Source organism: Oryx dammah, unplaced genomic scaffold (assembly GCF_014754425.2).
Source record: "Oryx dammah isolate SB20612 unplaced genomic scaffold, SCBI_Odam_1.1 HiC_scaffold_25, whole genome shotgun sequence".
NCBI lineage: Eukaryota > Metazoa > Chordata > Mammalia > Artiodactyla > Bovidae > Oryx > Oryx dammah.
Window position 1 is genome coordinate 33,866,318 of NW_024070209.1, and position 23,765 is coordinate 33,890,082.

Sequence of the window (23,765 nt, forward strand, 5' to 3'; positions counted from 1 at the left end):
TCTGAAATGGAAAGTGAATGTTTCAGCAAGATAAAATATTTGCATTTAAATAAGAAAAAAAATCAACTCAGCACTATCTTTGGTTTTGGCTTTCTGTTCATTGCTTATATTCTATGTTTTTCTTGTTTAAGGTTTGTATTTTGCCTAGCTGGTAGAGATAGGCACCAGAAAAAGTAACTCAATGATATGGTCCTATATAATTCTCATGTTTTGGAATAGTGGATTTGGAAAATAGATAAAAATAATTGTAGGAAGGAAATAAGATGCAATATACCAGTACTTAACTGACAAGGGAATATTCTGGGATAATTGTCATGATTCAGTAAAATAGACTTGTTACAATGATCAGTTAACTACATTATGTGATACTTCCTCTCATTTTTAAAAATCTCATGTAACTTTCACTCTTTCTGTGTATTGAAGTACTAGACTCTCAGTCATGTCTGACCCTTTGCAACCCCATGGACTATAGACCACCAGGTTACTCTATCCATGGGATTTTCCAGGCAAGAACAGTGGAGCAGGTTGCCATTTCCTCCTCCAGAGGATCTTCTCCAACCGAGGGATCAAACCCGGCATCTCCCGAATTGCAAGGAGACTCTTTACTGTCTGAGACACCAGGGAAGCGTAGAATTGGCCAAAATGTTCCATAATATCTTATGGAAAAATCCTAATGAATGCTTTGGCTAACCCAATACATGAGTTCTTCCCATAAATGTAAATAATAAATTTATTTGCATACTTGATAAAGAGAATCCATTTACATTAGGTGTAAAAACAAAAATGTAGCAAGTGAAGACCATTAGCATTTATAACTAATATGTATATTTTGTATGTTTCGCATGCTAGCAAGATAATACTCAAAATCTTTCAAGCTAGGATTCAATAGTATGTGAACTTCCAGGTGTACAAGCTGGATTTAAAAACAGCAGAGGAACCAGAGATTAAATTACCAACATCTATTGGATCATAGAGAAAGCAAGAAAATTTCAGAAAAATATCTACTTTGGCTTCACTGACTATGCTGAAGCCTTTGTGTGAATCACAACAAACTGGAAAATTCTGAAAGAGATGGGAATACCTGCCTCCTGAGAAACCTGTATGCAGGACAGAAGCAACAGTTAGAACCAGACATGGAAAAATGGACTGGTTCCAAATTGGGGAAGGAGTTAGCCAAGGCTGTATATTGTCATCCTGCTTATTTAACTTATATGCAGAGTACATCATGTGAAATGCTGAGCTGGATGAATCACAAGCTGAAATCAATGTTGCCAGGAGTAATAACAACCTCAGATAATGCAGATGATACAACCCTAATGGCAGAAAGCAAAGAGGGACTGAAGAGCCTCTTAGTGAAGGTGAAAGAGGAGAGTGAAAAAGCTGACTTAAAACTCAACATTCAAAAAACTAAGGTCACGGCATCTAGTCCCATCACATCATGGCAAATGGAAAAAAATAGAAACAGTAGCAGATTTTATTCTCCTGTTCTCCAAAATCACTGTGGTTGGTGACTGCAACCATGAAATTAAAAGACACTTACTCCTTGGAAGAAAATCTATGACAAACTAGGCTGTGTATTAAAAAGCAGAGACATCACTTTAGCAACAAAAGTTGATATAAAATGCACAGCTATGGTTTTTACAGTAGTCATGTACAGATGTGAATTGGACTGTAAAGGCTGAGCAACTGAAAAATGGATGCTTTCAAGCTGTGGTACTGAAGAAGAATCTTGAGAGTCCCTTGGACAACAAGAGGTCAAACCAGTCGATCCTAATGAAAATTAGTCCTGACCATTCATTGAAAGGAATGATGCTGAAACTCCAATATTTTGGCTACTTGATGGAAAAGACCCTGATGCTGGGAGAGATTGAAGGTAGGAAGAGAAGGGGACGACAGAGTATGAGATGGTTGGATAGCATCACTGACTTGGTGGACATGAGTTTGAGCAAGCTCTGGGAGTTGGTGATGGACAGGGAAGCCTGGCATGCTGCAGTCCATGGGGTTGCAAAGAGTCAGAGATGACTGAGTGACTGAACTCAAATGAACAGAATAGTAGATTTGAAAATTTTACAGCATTTAGAATAATAATTAACCACTTATTTCAGTAAAGTGTTTTTAGTCCTGAGACAGAATCTGCTGCTGCTGCTGCTAAGTCACTTCAGTTGTGTCCGATTCTGTGCGACCCCATAGACGGCAGCCCACCAGGCTCCCCTGTCCCTGGGATTCTCCAGGCAAGAACACTGGAGTGGGTTGCGATTTCCTTCTCCAATGCATGAAAGTGAAAAGTGAAAGTGAAGTCACTCAGTGATGTCTGACTCTTTGCGACCCCATGGTCTGCAGCCCATCAGGCTCCTCTATCCATGGGATTTTCCAGTCAAGAGTACTGGAGTGGGGTGCCATCACCTTCTCCGGGACAGTATCTACTCAATATCAATGTAAATTTAAAGTGAAATATAGAAGTCTTTACATCCTAATGCCATAATATAGAATATTTAAAATGTATAAGTCCAAAGTCTTCATTCATGCCAAAAAGTTATTTGTTTTTGTGTTTTTTTATTAATAAAGAGGAAAATTTGTAAATAAATACTTGTTAATTGTTTTCAAACAGGCTTACTGAACACAAATTCCTAAGTGCTTACCGTCAGTCACTCAGTCACGTCCAGCTCTTTGTTACCCCCATGAACTTTATCCCACCAGGTTCCTCTGTCCATTGAATTTTCCAGGCAAGAATACTGGAGCAGGTTGCCTTTTCCTACTCCAGGTATTAAGTCATGAGAAAAATAAAGCTTTTTTTTTTTTTGCTTTTTTCAAAGAAAAAATATTCCATGATATTGCATAAAACAAGAAAGGTACTAAGAGTAGAATAGAGAGAGTGATAAATTTATAGAAGCTACTGAAGTAGATTGGGTCTATTTCTAACTATTTCACTAAGGGTGAATTAGCCTCAGCAACTGGTTTTCCCTCCTAAAACTAACATTATAGAAACCAAAAAAGAAAACAAACACCCAAGTTAGGATAATATGTATGTTTTAGAGCATATTTTCAATTCTAGAGAACATCCTTCAGAGTCTTCTGATTCTATGTATTTTAACAATTAATAATGACATCTATCTGGGCATTTAACGTTTCTTCATATCTTTCTGTGACTTGGCAGCTCATTTATATTTTACCACTTCTTTTATTGTCATATATCATCTGTTACAAAATTCTACTTTTTTTTCACCTTTTAACATCTCTTGAAACAGATATGTATTATAATCAATGGTGACTTAAATGCAATGGAATACTATAAATTGAATTAAGTTACATACCTTTATTTTTTATGATAATACTTAACAAATATTTCAGTTCTCCTGAATCTAATTTATAAGCTCACTGTTGTACTCAGCATCATTTATTTATGAATTTTTATTTTTGCGAGTGAAAGTTGATGATATTTTATATTTTACTTAGAAGGGTAAAATTTTTAAAAAAAGATTGAGAAAAAAAACAGTTAAATCTTTGTATTAGATTAGAATCTTAACTCTTATTCTACCCTATTTCCTCTTAAGTCTGTATTTCCTACCTCAGTAAATGGCATTCTACTCACTGTTTCTCAAGCCAAAGTTCTTGGAGTCATTCTTATCCACCCTGATTCTTTTATAAATTAAATCTAACACAACAGTGAATACTATGATCTTTACTTCCAAAATATGTTTGACTCTGACAGTTAGTCATCTAATGCTAACTCCCTTAATCTAGAAAGCCAGTGTCTCTTGTCTGGATGATTTCAGTGCATAATTAATTGCTTTTTAAAAATTTCTTTTTGCTTCTCTCATTCTCACTGCCTATCTTCTGCAAAGTCTGTTCTTCATATAGCAACTAGACAGATCCTTGAAAAATGCAACTATGATCATTTCAGTCTTTCCTCAAAGTTTGCAGTGACTTTTTTTCACACTTAGAATAAGTTTTCAGCATGACTAGTAAGTGCCCTCTTCATCAGGTTCCTGATTAACTCTGCAAATTAAGACAATCCTTTCTCCTTTACTCACTGCAGCCTTTCTAAACTCCTTTCTGTTAGTATGGATATTCCCCCGACCTAGGGCTTTGCATTTGCTATTTCCTTTCTCTTAAATGTCCTTACCAAAATTTGTGTAGCTCATTCCTTTCTTCATTTCTGTTTCAACTCAAATATCATTCCTTATAGACAGTTTGCTCTGTTATCTGTGTTTAGTCGCTCTTCATGTCTGACTGTTTGCAACCCCATGGACTGTAGCCCACCAGGCTCCTCTGACCATGGAGATTTTCCAGGCAAGGATATTGGAGTGGGTTGCCGTGCCCTCCTCCAAGGGATCTTCCCAACCCAGGGATCAAACCCAGGTCTCCCACATTGCAGGCAGATTCTTTACCATCTGAGCCACCAGGAAAGCCTAAGAACACTGGAGTGGGTAGCCTATCCCTTCTCCAGGGGTTCTTCCTGACCCAGGAGTCAAAACAGGGTCTCCTGCATTGAGGCAGATTCTTTACCAGCTGAGTTACCAAGGAAGACCATACATAGTTTAATGACCAACTAATATGAAATAGTGATTTTTACTTTCTCTTTCCTGTCACCAATATGACTAAAACTGTTTCCTCATATTCCTCATAGATAATATTTTAGTGATATCTGTATCTATATATATAAAACCATATTATAAACCATAATGTGTATCATTTATTGTTTATATGAGAAAGAGACAAAGATATAGACAGACACAGACACAGAGAAGGAAATTTCACAAGAGGCGGTAATCTGTCATGCTTGGAACTGTATCCACAGTTCCTATGGTGAATACTCAATAAATACTTGCTAAACAAGAAGAATGATTAAGGACAGAGACCATGTACATATGTATTTCATGGATGATAAATATAGCATTCTTAATCAGTGGTGGAAATGTTGGACTAATAAGTTACTGTGCATTGGGGAAAATAAATTAGATGTGTGTGACCAGTTTTAGTAAAAGTTTTAGATTTAGTAAATATACACACAAACAAAAGTTATTACAATATAATAAATATTGAGGTATATTTTGAAAATTCTATTTTGGCAAAAACTTTTAAAGTAAAATACAAGCCCTAAATCTGTTCATAAAAGAGACAGATGTGACTACATATAAACTTTAAATTTCTTATGAAAAGATGTCATATAGAAAGAAAAATAAATGGCAAACTATAACAACTTTTGTATAATGTAAAATATTAAAATGTTTATGTTTATAAAAATAATACCAAAAAACCCAATAACCTACTAAGAAATTGTCAAATAACTATATATGTTTTTCAGAGAAATGCAGTTGACAAGCTAAAATATCACTAAGCCTAAAATAATCTAGAATATACACATTAATATGTGATACAATATTTCTTCCAACAGATTTACTAAAACTAAAAGATTAATAATGTCCAGTGTTAATCAAGATTTGGTAAAATGGCATTATTTGCATTTTGGTGGAGCTGTAAAAGTCCAACTTCTTTTGAGAATAAATTTTTCAAAATTTGAAAATTACTTATATTCAGAATTTTACTGAAAATATTATATATGACCAAAAATAAATTCACAAAATATTGTATTTTTATAAGGTTTAAAATTAGAAGGAGTTAAGTTAGTTATGCTGTTACATTTTGTGGAATATTATGCAGCCACCAAAAGGGAGCAGATCCAAAGATAATGATATGGATAAAGCTCCCTATTTCTTATTGTTAAGGGACAAAAGAAAGATGAACAAGTGTGCCAGTATAATCACATTGAAGTAAAAAAAAGTTTAAATGAATATATATATTGATATAAGTATGTATTGACAGATAGATGTATGCATATACCTATGTATGTAAGTAAATATACATCAGTCAGTCAGTCAGTTCAGTCGCTTAGTCATGTCCAACTCTTTGTGACCCCATGAACCGCAGCACACCAGCCCTCCTTGTCCATGACCAACTCCCTGAGTACACTCAAACTCATGTCCATCGAGTCAGTGATGCCATCAAGCCATCTCATCCTCTGTCGTCCCCTTCTCCTCCTGCCCCCAATCCCTCCCAGCATCAGAGTCTTTTCCAATGAGTCAACTCTTCCCATGAGGTGGCCAAAATACTGGAGTTTCAGCTTTAGCATCATTCCTTCCAAAGAACACCCAGGACTGATCTCCTTCAGAATGGACTGGTTGGATCTCCTTGCAGTCCAAGGGACTTTCAAGAGTCTTCTCCAACACCACAGTTCAAAAGGATCAATTCTTCAGCGCTCAGCCTTCTTCACAGTCCAACTCTTACATCCATACATGACCACAGGAAAAACAGCCTTGACTAGATGGACCTTGGTTGGCAGTGGCCATATCTAGAATATTGTGTAACGGATCTTATTTGACTGGAGAACTTTTATATATTGAAAAGAAATTTTGAACATTCCTCCAGTCTTCATCTATTTCCATGCAAAAAAGTAAACTGATTGGCAAGACTTCTGCCATTGGTCTTGTCCAAAGTGTGCTCAGTCAGTGCAATTTATCCAATATAATCTAAATGTATAATTCATTATATGTTCTTGGGTTACATTTTTAAAAATCTACATCACCTATGATAGACTCTATCAATATGTAATTTAGAACTTTAAAGAAATTTCCATTTTTTAAAACTTTTTTTCTATTTTTATGTATTTTGGTTTTCATTTTATAATTCAACATTTTATTTGAAGTTAGAAATGCAGACAATATTATTTTAAGATTATAAGCACATTTTAATAAATGAAAATTATTTTTAAGCTATATATTACGTCTCATTTATTGGAAATCTAAGTTAAGTGAGCTAAGGTGATTCAAGAAATAGTCAATCCACTTTAATATTAGCAAAACATTAATGATACCTCTATCTCATCCATTCATATCCCAGCACTCATGTGTCATAATGCTTTGACAGTTCTTATCTCTGCCTACAAAAATGACTTCAGAGTCCCTTGACATTTTATCATCTAAATTTACATAAACAGTCACTTTTTTTAACAAAAGAGAAGCAGAGCTTAAGAGTTCTTTGAATTTTTACTTGATTTAGTGTTAGAGGTGTGGGTGAGAGTTACTGTCTGATTTTAGAATACCTGAGAAAACTAGAAAGCTGATCTCAATTTCTTGTAATAATTTTTGGGAAATATCTAGGTAACTAATAATGTCTCCTGATCTGGAAATATGCTTTTTTAAATTATTTTAGTATAGCAAAAACTCTATATTTGTTGATCCATTATTTTTGAAAGAACTCTAGAAAGACACTTTATAGTTAACTCTCATATCTTCAAAGGTCAATGAAGCAAAATCTGCCTTTCAGTTATACTTTTCTCTTTCTTAAATTAATTAATTTATTTAATTGGAGGCTAATTACTTTACAATATTGTGGTGGTTTTTGCCATACATTGACATTAATCAGCCATGAGTGTATATGTGTCCCCCATCCTGAAACCCTTGCCACTTCTTTCCCCATCCCATATATTTTTCTTTAAGTATTTCAGGAAGTGTGTGTATCATGTCCAAACAGTAGGCCTACACTTCTGAAATATTGTTTTATCCAAATCTATTACTTTATTTAGAAGTTATTCCTTATAAACATTACTTCACCTTTAAGAAAATAAAACAAATCAGTAATGGAAATATTAAGTGACTGCTCTGTGTATGTGTAATTGGAACCTTCTTGGGCTGTATTACTGTTCCATAAATTATCTATCAAAGGCTTGGTGGGATTAATTATAACTATTACATGAATCCCAAGGGTAATTTTTTCTTTGGTGCTGAATGGATGTAACTACATTAGACACACAAATCATCATATTCTATAAATTAATCAGCTCTTCTAAGGCAGTACAATAAAACCCAACTGAGGCCATCATGTACTCATAGGATTTGTAATTCTATCCTGGTTTCAGAAACCTAAAGACTATTAGGAACTTCCTTATACTTGTACTATATTGCCATTAATATGATAAACCCAGGAGATCAAGACATCAAAGCTGAACCAAATGCCAAGACAGTTTTGATAAATATCTATTTTGGGTCACTGATGGGTTGGCTTCATAATCCTTCTTTCTGAGATTCATTAAAAGACTATTTTTTATAGACATTTTTTTTTTCCGGGGGGGTCAACCATATTTCACAGAATTTGAAGTTCAGGTTATCATGGATTTTATCGAAGCATTTACTGGCAGCAATATGTATTGTACATATTATTTGTTAAAGAATGAAGCTACAGACTGGTTCCAAATAGGAAAAGGAATATGTCAGGGCTGTATATTGTTACCCTGCTTATTTAACTTATAGGCAGAGTGCATCATGAGAAATGCTGGGCTGGAAGAAGCACAAGCTGGAATCAAGATTGCTGGGAGAAATATCAATTACCTCAGATCTGCAGATGACACCACCTTTATGGCAGAAAGGGAAGAAGAAGTAAAGAGCTTCTTGATGAAAGTGAAAGACCAGAGTGAAAAAGCTGGCTTAAAGCAAAATTCAGAAAACTAAGATCACGGTATCTAGTCCCATTGCTTCCTGGCAAATAGATGGAGAAACAGTGGAAACAGTGACAGACTTTATTTTAGGTGGGCTCCAAAATCACTGCAGATGATGACTGCAGCCATGAAATTAAGACACTTATTCCTTGGAAGAAAAGTTATGACCAACCTAGACAGCATATTAAAAAGCAGAGACGTTACTTTGCCAACAAAAGTCTTTCTTCTAGTCAAGGCTATGGTTTTTCCATTAGTTATGTATGGATGTGAGAGTTGGACTATAAAGAAACCTGAGTGCTGAAGATTGATGCTTTTGAACTGTGGTGTTGGAGAAGACTCTTGAGAGTCCCTTGGACTGCAAGGAGGTCCAACCCAGTCCATCCTAAAGGAAATCAATCCTGAATATTCATTGGAAGGACTGATACTGAAGATTAAACTCCAATACTTTGGCCACCTGATGTGAAGATCTGACTTATTTGAAAAGACCTTGATGCTGGGAAAGATTGAAGGCAAGAGAAGAAGGGGACGACAGAGGATAAGATGGTCGGATGGCATCACTGATTCAATGGATATGAGTTTGAGTAAACTCTGGGAGTTGGTGATGGACAAGGAGGCCTGGCCTGCTGCAGTTCATGGGGGTCACAAAGAATTGGACATGACTGTGCGACTGAACTTAACTCAAGCTATGGGACAGCTCTAGTTATACCTTTCAGAAGTTACTTAATCATTGGTATACAGTCTGTTTCTGTGGCTTTTTTTAACATACATTGATACTTAAGCTTAGCACAACTCTCTCTCCTAGGGAAACCTGACTTTTGTCCAAGCTCAAAACTGCTGCATTAAAGGGCTGTTTGAAGGCTTACAACAATCCTAAGGAAAAAATTATATTTATATTTTAAATACTACACTAATAAATATTTAGTTCAGTTCGGTTCAGTCGCTCAGTCGTGTCCCACTCTTTGCGACCCCATGAATCGCAGCACGCCAGGCTTCCCTGTCCATCACTGACTCCTGAGTTCACTCAGACTCACGTCCATCGAGTCTGTGATGCCATCCAGCCATCTCATCCTCTGTCGCCCCCTTCTCTTCCTGCCCCCAATCCCTCCTAGCATCAGAGTCTTTTCCAATGAGTCAACTCTTCGCATGAGGTGGCCAAAGTACTGGAGTTTCCCTTTAGCATCATTCCTTCCAAAGAAATCCCAGGGCTGATATTTAGTACTAAGTTTTAAATATGTCCTGATTTAATATCATTCAAAATCCTCTAGAATCCTAACCCTATAAAAGTTATGTTTCTTTATAAATTTTATTAAAATCTGTGTTACTTGTAAATTGTTAACTGTAGTTGTGTTGGCATCCTCAGTGATAAAGCCTAACTTCGATATCAATCTGCTCTTGCATCCCCCTGAAAATGGAACATCATCCTTACAAACACACAAACACACACACATACACGCACACATATTATATTCTTAGTCAAGATTAGATCAAGCTTCTTTTTATTTTATTTTTAATAGAAATTTATTTATTTTAATTGGAGGCTAATTACTTCACAATATTGTAGTGGTTTTGCCATACATCGACACGAATCCGCCACAGGTGTACATGTGTTCCTGAGCCTCCCTCCCACCTCCCTCCCTCTCCCATCCCTCTGGGTCATCCCAGTGCACCAGCCCCGAGCACCCTGTATCATGCATTGAACTTGGACTGGTGATCTGTTTCACATATGATAATATACATGTTTCAATGCCATTCTCCCAAATCATCCCACCTTCACCCTCTCCCACAGAGTCTAAAAGACTGTCCTATGTATCTGTGTCTCTTTTGTTATCTCACATACAGGGTTATCATTACCATCTTTCTAAAATCCATATATATGTGTTAGTATACTGTATTGGTGTTTTTCTTTCTGGCTTACTTCACTCTTTTATGATAGGCTCCAGTTTCATCTACCTCATTAGAACTGATTCAAATGTATTCTTTTTAATGGGTGAGTAATATTCCATTGTGTATATGTACCACAGCTTTCTTATCCATTCGTCTGCTGATGGACCTCTTGAGAATGAAGAATGGAATTGGAGGAATCAACCTGACTGCAGGCTCTACTACAAAGCCACAGTCATCAAGACAGTATGGTACTGGCACAAAGACAGAAATGTAGATCAATGGAACAAAATAGAAAGCCCAGAAATAAATCCATGCACCTATAGACACCTTGTCTTCAACAAAAGAGGCAAGAATATACAATGGAGAAAAGACAATCTCTTTAACAAGTGGTGCTGGGAAAACTGGCCAACCACTTGTAAAAGAATGAAACTAGAATGCTTTCTAACACCATACACAAAAATAAACTCAAAATGGATTAAAGATCTAAATGTAAGACCGGAAACTATAAAGCTTCTAGAGGAAAACATAGGAAAAACACTCTCTGACATAAATCACAGCAGGATCTGCTATGATCCACCTCCCAGAATATTGGAAATAAAAGCACAAATAAACAAATGGGACCTAATTAAATTTTAAAGCTTTTGCACAACAAAGAAAACTCTAAGCAAGGTGAAATGACAGCCTTCAGAATGGGAGAAAATAATAGCAAACAAAGCAATTGACAAAGAACTAATCTCAAAAATATACAAGCAACTCCTGCAGCTCAATTCCAGAAAAATAAACGACCCAATCAGAAAAAGGGCCAAAGAACTAAACAGACATTTCTCCAAAGAAGACATACAGATGGCTAACAAACACATGCAAAGATGCTCAACATCACTCATTATCAGAGAAATGCAAATCAAAACCACAATGAGGTACCATTTCACGCCAGTCAGAATGGCTGCAATCCAAAAGTCTACAAGCAATAAATGCTGGAGAGGGCGTGGAGAAAAGGGAACCTTCTTACACTGTTGGTGGGAATGCAAACTAGTACAGCCACTATGGGGAACAGTGTGGAGAGTCCTTAAAAACCTGGAAATAGAACTGCCATAATAGCCAGCAATCCCACTGCTGGGCACACACACTGAGGAAACCAGAAATGAAGGAGACACATGTACCCCAATGTTCATTGCAGCACTGTTTATAATAGCCAGGACATGGAAGCAAGCTTCATCTTTTTAAAAGTCTATCTCATGACCTTTAATAATATGACTTCTTCCTTGTGATCAAAACACACAAGCCTAGCATTATTTAAATTTTTACAAAGCAACAAAATGTGACTCTGGAATATTCTCATAGATAAAAAAACACATTTTGAAAAAGCAAACTTTGGCCTACAGAAGGGCAGAAAATAATGAGACCTCTGCTAATATGTTCTCTCTCTTGATTTCTCTAAGTTGACTCAGCACCAGTAACCACCACTTTTCTAAGTTCTCAGAACCTGTGTCTTTTAGATTTCATATGTCAGGAGAAAGTATTTTGGGACTAACATAGCTCACTGTCATTCATGGAAATGTCACCTAAAACCTACCTTTAAAATGGTAATTAACCCTTCTCAAATTAAGAGGGACTCAATATCTAAAGAGGTATATAATTTTTGACTCTGACATACCTGGAATATTTGGGATGCTATAGCTTCTCACTGTGCCCTGAACTGAAACTTATAGGTAAATAACATGGAGGAAATGCTCACAGAACAAGAGAAAGGTAACATTCTCTGACATTTCAGATGATTTAAGTTAAAGGAAAGAGATGTAATTAGAATTACTTGCATCCCTTCCTAAACTTAGGACATTTCTAAGGGAGAGAAGGGGAAAATGCTTGAAAAGCCTAAAGTTGAAACAGAGATATCTTAATAGTTAAGTTGTGTAGCTGTTGATTTTCAGTTTTGTCTCCACAGTAAGGTGAATGATCATGCACAAGTGCCTTGACCACTCTCTGTTTCAACTTCAGTTTCCTAATAAGAGATATATACAGCCTCTCTAGCAGCATAGTTATGAGGATCAAATAAGACACTACGTGCTAAGTTCCTAGTGTCTATCAGTGAGAGGTTAAAAAAAATGTTGAATTGATTATTTCCTCACACCTAATATTCATTTCACACTCTCCTCCCTCACTCCTCACCAAAAGAGACATATAATACCTTCAGAATTCAGATGCGTAGAGAGGTTTCAGTACTATATGTAAAAGTTAAGGCTGTCTAGTAGTTAAGGATACCTGAATGTTAAAGATGCAGTCTATTATTCATTGAATACTTATTCACAGACAAAAACTGTTGCCTGATATTAGTTAACTTCATTTTCATCATGTTATGTTACCACAATTGTCCATTCACCAGGGATTATGGTGAAATGAATACACTAGAAAGATAAATGATGCTTTTGATTTGAATGTAGGTGTTGAATCAACAATTTCTTGACATCTTCTAAGATCTCATTCTCATTCTTTACAACAACAAGAAAGTTAAAACAACAATAAGAAAATTAACAAATACAGAGGAAAAAGAAGTAACTTTTAATCAAATTCTTTGCTATTGCTTCACCAGCAGAAACTGGAGAGTTTAGCTCAAAATGATCTTATGTCATCTTTCTTCAGCTGTGATTCAGTTAACCAGATTCTGTGAACCATGCTCCCCTCTTAAGTACACTGATCTCTCTGACTACAGCTTAACTGGTATAGTCTCTGCTTCTTTTGAGATACCCTAAAACACAAACAGAGGATTTTGTTTTTGTTGTTTTTCCTTGAACAACATTATCTGAGAAAAATAAATAGAAAAAATATAAACTCATCAAGTCATCTCCATACAAAGAGTAGTGATGTTTTAATCACTGTTGATTTATCTTTACACATTGGAGGAAATTGTTGCCATCTTATACTGAAGAGAAAAACCAATACAAGATTGTATGCTGTGTTGCTGAGTGTTTTCACTTTCATCTCAGGTTCAAAGTATTTTCTAACAAAATAAGCTACTCGTTCTATATAAATAAATAATACCAACATTTATTAGAGAATTATCTAGCTTATTTTCAATATACTAATACTACAAGAAAAGAGAAATATTAACAGTAGAGGACACATCACCAAATTGGGTTTTGACCAACATTCAGACTCAAACAGTGCTGAGAAGTCCTGAAACACAGCACATCTGGAGTCCCAATTGTGAAAAGGTCGCAGGCAGTGAATCAGTCTGCTCCATGAGTAAGACTTCAAAGATTGCAGTTTTGGGTTCTCTTTATAATCTCAGGATGCAAACTGATATCATCATCAATGTGTGAGCAACTTGCAAGCCTGTTTTCATGTTAATGCTGTTTGTTTAGTCTTATAAAACTTGGAATGTTGTTAAGCTTGAAGCCTGGTTGGCCAGACCCCTTCCAGGGGATCAAAAATCTCAAAATTGGTTCCCTAGCTTATCTCAGTTCAGTTCAGTTCAGTCACTCAGTCATGTCCGACTCTTTGTGACCCCGTGGAATGCAGCACGCCAGGCCTCCCTGTCCTTCACCAACTCCCAGATTTACTCAAACTCATGCCATCCAACCATTTTATCCTCTGCAGTCCCCTTCTCCCCTCACCTTCAATCTTTCCCAGCATCAGGGTCTTTTCAAATGAGTCAGCTGTTCGCATCAGGTGGCCAAAGGATTAGTTTCACCTTCAGCATCATTCCTTCCAATGAATATTCAGAGCTGATTTTTTTTTTTTAGGATTGACTGGTTTTATCTCCTTGTTGTCCAAGGTACTCTCAAGAGTCATCTCCAGCACATTTTGAAAGGATTAATTCTTTGGCGCTCAGCCTTCTTTATAGTCCAACTCTCAAATCTGTTCATGACTACTGGGAAAACCATAGCTTTGACTATATGGATCTTTGTCAGCAAAGTGCTGTCTCTACTTTTTAACATGCTGTCTAGTTTCATCATAGCTTTTCTTCCAAAGAGCAAGCATCTTTTAATTTCATGGGTGCAATCACCATCCATAGTGATTTTGGAGCCCAAGAAAATAACATCTGTCACTGGTTCTTTCCTGAGCTCCATGAATTGTTTAATTTAGAGGTATCACATAGAATGATTTATTTTTCTCCAACTTTTCAAAACCTTCTTATAGTTAATATTTAACTTAAATCCTTCAACTCAAGAGAAAATCCCCCACTCCTGTCAGTTGTATTCAGTTTCTTTATCTCTTCCATTAACAAGAAACCTTCTTTCTGTATTGTAATAATTTTCACTTCTATTGTATCAAGGTCATTCTACTATATGCAACTCCTCCCCTAGACTGGAAGTCTTGAGAAATAGTGACCATGTCTTATTATCTCTATAGATTCTGCAGAAAATGATTCCTCAGGAAAAAGGTCAAAGAATTAAAGTATTTATGTTTACCACAAATCATAACCTATAATGTTTATTCTTAAGAAGCTGGTAGCTTTAACATTGTGGAACTAATGGCAATAAAAGATGGACTACTAAGAGGAAGGTGGGATGTAGGATGCCTCAGGTTTTTCTCTTCATATCCATATTTATCTTGTTTATTATAAATATTTTGAAGGGAACTTTGGGAATTTGGTACTCTAATCTTTCAATTAAACAGTTTTTTCTTAAAGTTCACCTATCATTTTCTTCACCTATCTTTCAGAAATAATGGATTATTTTGTTTTATTATTTGGTGTTTTCTACATAGCACTGGACTCCTTCTATTTATGGGGATTTTATTAAGACTTCTCTATCAGCTTGTTTTCTTATTATGAGCTATATAACATTTATTAAAAAGCTAATTACCAAGAAACTATTAGATGTCTAAGATTCTATATTCTACTATCCAAAAAACTTGAAAAGACCTATTTGGTGTTATGTGAGATAAATAAGATTAGTTTATTTATACAAGTAAGATGATATTCAGGTGCTGAAAACAAAAATCAAAGCAATTTTAAGAAGTTATTTATTTCTCTTCATGTGAAAGTTTGGAAGTTAGTTCAGGGCTGACTCAACCTGCCATGGTTTCAGGTTAATTTATTACTGTGCCTTCTTTAGTGCATGATGTTTTTCTTATGTGTCAGAGTAAGTCTATTCCAGGTAAGGAAATCACACCATGATCAAAATGGGGAAAGTTTAATACAGAAAATTATCAATTATTATATTATTGGAATTATATGAATTAGTAAAAAATTGAGATGACTCTAAAGAATATCAGAATAGCAGATGTTAAATATGTTTAACATAATATCAGATACATGATATAATATAGTAATGTAACCACTTCACTAGGGCAGATAAGGTACCCAAGAAAGACTGTGCCTTACCTACCTAACTACAACAAAGGATGTGATCCAGGTTTAGTTGAAGAGAGCAAGTTCATAGTTCTGAATCAAAGTTTCTATCTTGCTGCACTGACAGAACTTGCTGGAAAATATGCTGTCTGGAACTTGCCAGAATTCTGCCCTCTAGAGTGCTTGCAAAATGTATTCATGGGAAATGTCTCATCAAAGACACTCTTCAACAAAATTGCCTGAAGAAGGTTCCAGGGAACCTTATAGTCTTTGGGTGGTGCTGGATACTGTGCACTGCAGTGGCTACAAGCACTGTGGGAGCCAGAGCCTGCAGCTGTGGCTCATGTTGCAGGAACTCAGCATTAGGGAAACTGTGTTCTACAGGAGCCTGAAGAGTTCTGGAATAGGTTTCAAGCTTTTATCATGAAGTATGTTTCTAGCACTCTACTAACAAAGCCAGTTGAAAAATCAGTTGAACCAGTTGAAAAAAATATTAAAAAGAAACCAATCAATTTTCATAGAGCTGGCAAAAAGGATAAATTTGGAGCTTAGAGGAATTAAATAGGAAACCAGCCATACCTTAGGATCCAAAGCTGCAAATCAAAAACGTGTTTTCCTTAGGAAAACAGAAAGGAAGAAAAGACAAAAATAAGGTTAACTCTCCTCTAGGAGCAATTTTTGGGATTGATCTATAACACTACTATCTGTCCCTTTGGGCAAAATTTAGGCATAAATTTAGGTACAGGTTTGGGATAGTTTTAGTTTTCAGTGGAAAGGATAAAATTATTAATCTACTTATTAAAGTATCAGTAAATAATTCATATTGATTGAAACCATCAGCTTCTACCATGTTCAGATTTTTGCTTTTTCGTCTGGATACGGTAAGAAAAAGAGATACATACAATAAATTAGCTATCATATAATGATCAGTGTGTTTGTTGACCTATTTAAGAATAATTTCTTTTCCTTACCAATGTTGAGCTATTCTTTGTCCTACTATTTCCAGTCTGTACATTGTATCTTCCATCTGATATCACACCCAGTTGCCCTAACTTCATGACATTTAGTAAAGAGCTACTGATGCCCACTTAGCTAAGATATGTGGTGAGTGACTCTTGTTTTCTCAAAGATAGAAAGCTTACAGACCTTTAAAATTTAGACACATTAATGACATTAAACATAATCACTGTGACTCAAACACCTTTGATTCAGTAATATATAACTTATTATGAAAGTGAACATCTAAATAAAAATGGGAGACAGTAGAATTAGTTAGAAGTACAGAGATATCACTGACTTTTAAAAAATCCTGATCTATTTGGGACATTTTTCATTGTTCTGAAGTGGCTTAATATCTTTATGTTCTCATCTAATACTGAGCATTCACTATGGGTTAAAAAATGTTCAGGATTTAAGAAATATATCTCTTTGCAAAACTAAATAAAATTTCATGCTTTTACAGAGCTTACACTGTTGTGGGTTTGGGTGGTGGTTCATAAAAATCAAATGATCAAATGCCTTGTTAGATGCTTCTAAGAACAGTAAGAAATAAGCACTTAAGGATAGAGAGTCCAGAAGTGAGGGGTTTTCTATTTATACTGGGAGACTCAAATTGCCAACATCTGCTGGATCATGGAAAAAGCAAGAGAGTTCCAGAAAAACATCTATTTCTTCTTTATTGACTATGCCAAAACCTTTGACTGTGTGGATCACAATAAGCTGTGGAAAATTCTGAGAGAGATGGGAATACCAGAACACCTAACCTGCCTCTTGAAAAATCTGTATGCAGGTCAGGAAGCAACAGTTAGAACTGGACATGGAACAACAGACTGGTTCCAAATAGGAAAAGGAGTACATCAAGGCTATATATTGTCACCCTGCTTATTTAACTTATATACAGAGTACATCATGAGAAACTCTGGACTGAAAGAAATACAAGCTGGAATCAAGATTGCCGGGAGAAATATCAATCACCTCAGATATGCAGATGACACCACCTTTATGGCAGAAAGTGAAGAGGAAAAAAAGCCTCTTGATGAAAGTGAAAGTGGAGAGTGAAAGAGTTGGCTTAAAACTCGACATTGAGAAAACGAAGATCATGGCATCTGGTCCCATCACTTCATGGGAAATAGATGGGGAAACAGTGGAAACAGTGTCAGACTTTATTTTCAAAATAAATCACTGAGATGGTGATTGCAGCCATGAAATTAAAAGACACTTACTCCTTGGAAGAAAAGTTATGACCAACCTAGATAGCATATTCAAAAGCAGAGACATTACTTTGCTGACTAAGGTCTGTCTAGTCAAGGCTATGGATTTTCCTGTGGTCATGTATGGATGTGAGAGTTGGACTGTGAAGAAGGCTGAGCACTGAAGAATTGATGCTTTTGAACTGTGGTGTTGGAGAAGACTCTTGAGAGTCTCTTAGACTGCAAGTAGATCCAACCAGTCCATTCTGAAGGAGATCATCCCTGGGATTTCTTTGGAAGGAATGATGCTAAAGCTGAAGCTCCAGTACTTTGGCTACCTCATGTGAAGAGTTGGCTCATTGGAAAAGACTCTGATGCTGGGAGGGATTGGGGGCAGGAGGAGAAGGGGACGACAGAGGATGAGATGGCTGGATGGCATCACTGACTTAATGGACGTGAATCTGAGTGAACTCTGGGAGTTGGTGATGGACAGGGAGGCCTGGCGTGCTGCGACTCATGGGGTCGCAAAGAGTTGGACACAACTGAGTGACTGAACTGAACTGAACTGAAGGTGTTATAAGGGCTTTCCAAGTGGCACTGGTGGTAAAGAACTCGCCTGTCAATGCAGGAGACACAAGAAACACAGGTTCAATCTCTGGGTTGGAAAGATCCCCTGGAGGAGGGCATGGCAACCCACTCCAGTATTCTTGCCTGGAGAAGCCCCTGGACAAAGGGGCCTGGCAGGCAACAATTCATAGCATTGCAAACAGTTGTACATGACTGAAGTGACTGAGCATGCACACACAAGGTGTTATATGATCAGAGATACAGGAAATGGGCAAGCAAGCCATGAAGCTAATGAAGGAAAACAATTTCAGGAACATGAGAAAGTATTTCCAAATGTTAGGAGGTAGGATTCACTTTGCTGTGATCAAGGCCCAGTAAGAAAACCAGTGTTAGTAGAGAATTAAGTTAGTGGAAAGACAGTAGAAGATAAACTCCAGGAGATAGCAGAGATGAAATCATAGAGCCTTGACAGCCATGAAAAGGATGAATCTTTCTGACATGCAGACAAAAAATGTATATGGTAACAAGAATTACTCTCATTTCACCAGATCTTTGATGATTATTTAAAATCCAGCCTCTCTTAAAGTGTCAGGTTCTCATACTCATGGGGGCTTCCCAGTTGATGCTAGTAGTAAAGAACACATCTGCCACTTCAGGAGACATAAGAGATGCAGGTTTGATCCCTGAGTCAGGAAGATCCCCTGAAGAAGAGCATGGCAACCCACTCCAGTACTCTTGCCTGGAGAATCCCATGAACAGAGCAGCCTAGCAGGCTACAGTCCACAGATTAGCAAAGTGACTGAACACTTCTCATACTCATGAACTCGGATAAATATGTGAGAGAATAGGCCTAGACTTAAAAGGGAAGATGGTTGGCTATCAGAAAAAAAAGTGTGTCCTGGGTCTCCAAGCTACTCCATGAAAATGTTTGATCCAACAAGTAGCGCTCTTAGATAATACCTGACTGATTGTTTGCTAGTTACTCAGTAGATTCTGATTCTTTGTGACACCATGGACTATAGCCCACCAGGCTCCTCTGTCCATGGAATTTTCCAGGCAAGATTACCGGAGTGGGTTGCAATTTAGATACTTAGGTAAAATGATGTCTCATTTTTTATTTCTTAATTTGAAGTAATCATTAAAACATACACACAGTGACCTCATTTCCCTACAACCTTGGATGAAGATTCTCATGTGTGTTTAAAGTATTGAGATATAAACTTTGCTACATTTTACTAAGATATAGTTGAAAGAAGACAGTGAAGACATTTCTTCTATGTACAGTTTAGGAAAATAGAAATTAATTAAATTCCACAAAGACAGATAATCTAGAGATAATGTTGACCCAAAAAGAAACAAGGTATAATGAGTAGAGATGCCATATGTCAGGCTTTCTGAATCTTATGAAGGTGGCCTCCAATAAGAAAGAAGTAAACTACATAGCAAGAAGTTCATAAAAATTGTTTCATTTTATATTATTGTACTTTTGCTAAAATGTATCCTTACCTAGAACTAATACTATTTCCTTCTGAAAGAATCAAATGAAAGTCTTGGGTTTCTAATTCTCAGAGTGTGATATTATCAAAATTTAAGTGTCTAAAAACACAGAAGGGGATGGAATGTACGAGCCTTAAAACATGAAAAGGAAAAGTTGAGCTCTAGAAAAAATGTCACCCAACCTAATTCTAATATCCCCATGGCTGTGTTTAAAGAAATAACTGTTTTCACAAACCACCAAAATAGGGGAATAGAATGCACTGCTCTGAATTATGCTTTGTGATGATAATACTTATAGTCTTATGTATTGCTGTGTTTATAGAGTTCCATAGCATAAGCTTTTTTTTTTTTTTTTTCCACTTTACAAGGCAACTCTCAGGCACTCTCAGAGATACTATTAGAGGGGATATTCAAGGTACCATTTTTTAATACTTCAACTCTCTCCCTTGAGGGTATATCATACTCCATTTTGGACATTTCTAGCATTAAAGCATGCTTTGTGTGTGACTCTTCTGTCCATGAAATTTCCCAGGCAAGAATACTGGAGTGAGTTGCACATACTTATGTGGTGATATACGTTCAGTTTAGTTCAGTTCAGTTGCTCAGTTGTGTCTGACACTTTGCGACCCCATGGACTGCAGCATGCCAGGCCTCCCTGTCCATCACCAACTCCTGGAGCTTGCTTACTCAAACTCATGTCCATCGAGTCAATGATACCATCCAACCATCTCATCCTCTGTTGTCCCCTTCTTCTCTCACCTTCAATCTTTCCCAGCATCAGGGTATTTTCAAATAAGTCAGCTCTTTGCATCAGGTGGCCAAAGTATTGGAGTTTCAGCTTTAGCATCAGTCCTTCCAATGAACATTCAGGACTGATGTCCTTTAGGATGGACTGGTTGGATCTCCTTCCAGTTCAAGGGACTCACAACAGTCTTCTCCAACACCACAGTTCAAAAACATCAATTCTTCAGCTCTTAGCTTTCTTTATAGTCTAACTCTCACATCCATACATGACTACTAGAAAAACCATAGCCTTGACTAGACGGACCTTTGTTGGCAAAGTAATGTCTCTACTTTTTAATATGCTGTCTAGGTTAGTCGTAAGTTTTCTTCTGATATATGTACTTACTGCTAACGTATTTATTCCTGGGTGAAAGTGAAAGTGAAAGTCACTCAATCGTGTCCAGCTCTTTCCAATCCCATGGACTCTACAGTCTGTGGAATTCTCCAGGCCAGAATACTGTAGTGGGTAGCCTTTCCCTTCTCCAGGGGATCTTCCCAACCCAGGGATCCAACCAAGATCTCCCACATTGCAGGTAGATTCTTTACCAGCTGAGCCACAAGGGAAGCCACAAAAATGACAATTCTGCACTCCTCATTTATCTCTATTTATCTCATTCAGTTCTCCATATTCTCTTTATATCTAATGTTATATTTAAGATATCTTCTTCATCTGTTTATCCCAACGTCAAATGTAATTCCTGATACATACTGACAGTAGAGTAATACATTTTATTGAATCATTTTTATTGCATTGTAGTCAAATGGAAAGTTTCATTATTCACAGGCTGGAAACAAAATATGGCCTCCTTCTCTCTAATAAAACACTATAAGTTCCTTCCAGTTTCAGTAACTTCTCATTATAAATACTAACCAAATCTTAATAGCTGAAAAGAAATGAAAGGGATTAGGAGGACAGTAAAGAGAACATTGCTAGTAGAAGCATAATGAATACAACTTTTATCCTATTGAACAAAAAACAAAAAAGAAGAACTATAGCAATTTATGCCTTTCAGCATTTGCCCATAAACAAGAATATTAGGCTTGACCAAATAGACAGTTGACTGCATTCTCCATGTAACATTTTCCTATATTGTGACTGTCATGACACTTCCTAGTTCTTCGAGACGCTAGAACTAAACTTCCATCATGATGATACTTCCCTGTTCCTTTAGACTCTAGTTTCTCTTTTAATGTGTATGGCTCCTCTTTTTCTTTCTATAATATTTTGTTTCCCAAAGGTGTTTGTCCAAAGCTATTTTTTCTTTCTTGCTCTCCTTTTGTATCCTTTATACAAAGATCATATTTGAGGATCACTGCTATATCTCTTACTCCAGTACTCTTGCCTGGAAAATCCAATGGACGGAGGAGCCTGGTAGGCTGCAGTCCATGGGGTCGCTAAGAGTCAGATACGACTGAGTGACTCCACTTTCATTTTCACTTTCATGCATTGGAGAAGGAAATGGCAACCCACTCCACTGTTCTTGCCTGGAGAATCCCAGGGACGGAGGAGCCTGGTGGGCTGCCGTCTATGGGGTCGCACAGAATCGGACACAACTGAAGTGACTTAGCAGCAGCAGCAGCTATATCTCTTGGAGAAGGAAATGGCTACCCACTCCAGTATTCTTGCCTGGAAAATCCCACTAGACAGAGAAGCCTGGCTGGCTATGGACCATAGGGTCACAAAGAGTCAGACATAACTGAAGTGACTTAGCATGCACTATGTCTCTGTTTACGCTTTTCTAAAAACTTCCAACTGGCTATTCCACTAGATTTTCTACAGATTTAAGGAAAATCTATTAAAAGCTAATTTATTTCTTTCAGTTTTATTGAGATATAATTGACAAACAGAACTGGGAAAGTTTAAAATGTACAGCATAATATTTTGACTCATATACACTATGAAATAATTATCATAATGAGTATTGAGTATCTATCATCCCACATAGGTAAAAATTAAAGAAACTAAAAAAAATTCCCTGTGATGAGAACTCTTAGGAGTTACTCTCTTAACAACTTTCATATATAAGATACACCGGTGTTAAACTATAATTGATCTACCTTATGTTAGCAACTGTGACACAACACGATAATTTGATATTTCTATATATTTCAAGATGGTCACCATGGTATGTCTTATTATAGTATGTCACCATACAAAGATATTATAGTTATATAATTAACTACATAGTGTGGGGACTATATTCCCCACACTGTATATTTCATGTAAATGGCTCATTTACTTCACAATAAGAAGTTTGTTTCTCTAAATCTCTCTCACCTATTTCTTTCCTTTTCCCACACCCATCCCCTATAGCAACTGCCTTATTCCTCTTTATCTATAACTCTAATTTCTGTTTTGTTAAGTTTATTCATTTGTTTTGTTTCTTTAGTTTTTTGTAAGTGAAAGCATACAATATTTGTTTTTGTCTGGCTTATTTCACATAGAATAATACCTTCTATATTGTTGTAAATGGCAAGTTTCATTTTCTTTTATGTATGAGTAGTATTGCATTGTATATATGTGTATATACACACACACACTCCATCTTTATCTGTCTATTTATTGATGGACACTAAGGTTGTTTCCATATCTTGGCTGTTTAAAATGATACTACAGTAAGCATAGGGATGCACATATCTACTTAGTGTTCTTTTCTTCATGTAAATCCCCACCCTAGGTCATGAGGTAGTTTTGTGTTTCATTTTGGGGGTTGGGGGATTGTTGTACTGTTTCTCGTAGTAGTTAAATTAATTTATATTCTCACCAGAGTGCACGAGGGTTCTCTTTTTTCCACATCCTTTCAAATACTTATTTGTTGTCTTTTTTGACAATTGTCTTTCTGACAGGTTTGAGATATTATCTCATTGTGGTTTTGATTTGCATTTCTCTGATTATTAGTGATGAACATCTTTTTGTGTCCCTGTTTTCATCTGTATGTCTTTGGAAACATTCAAAGAATTTTGACCTATTCAGATCTTCTTCCCTTTTTAGATCAGGTTGTCTGATATATTACTGTTAAGTTGTACCAGTTCTTTGTACAATTTGGAAATTAAGCTCTTG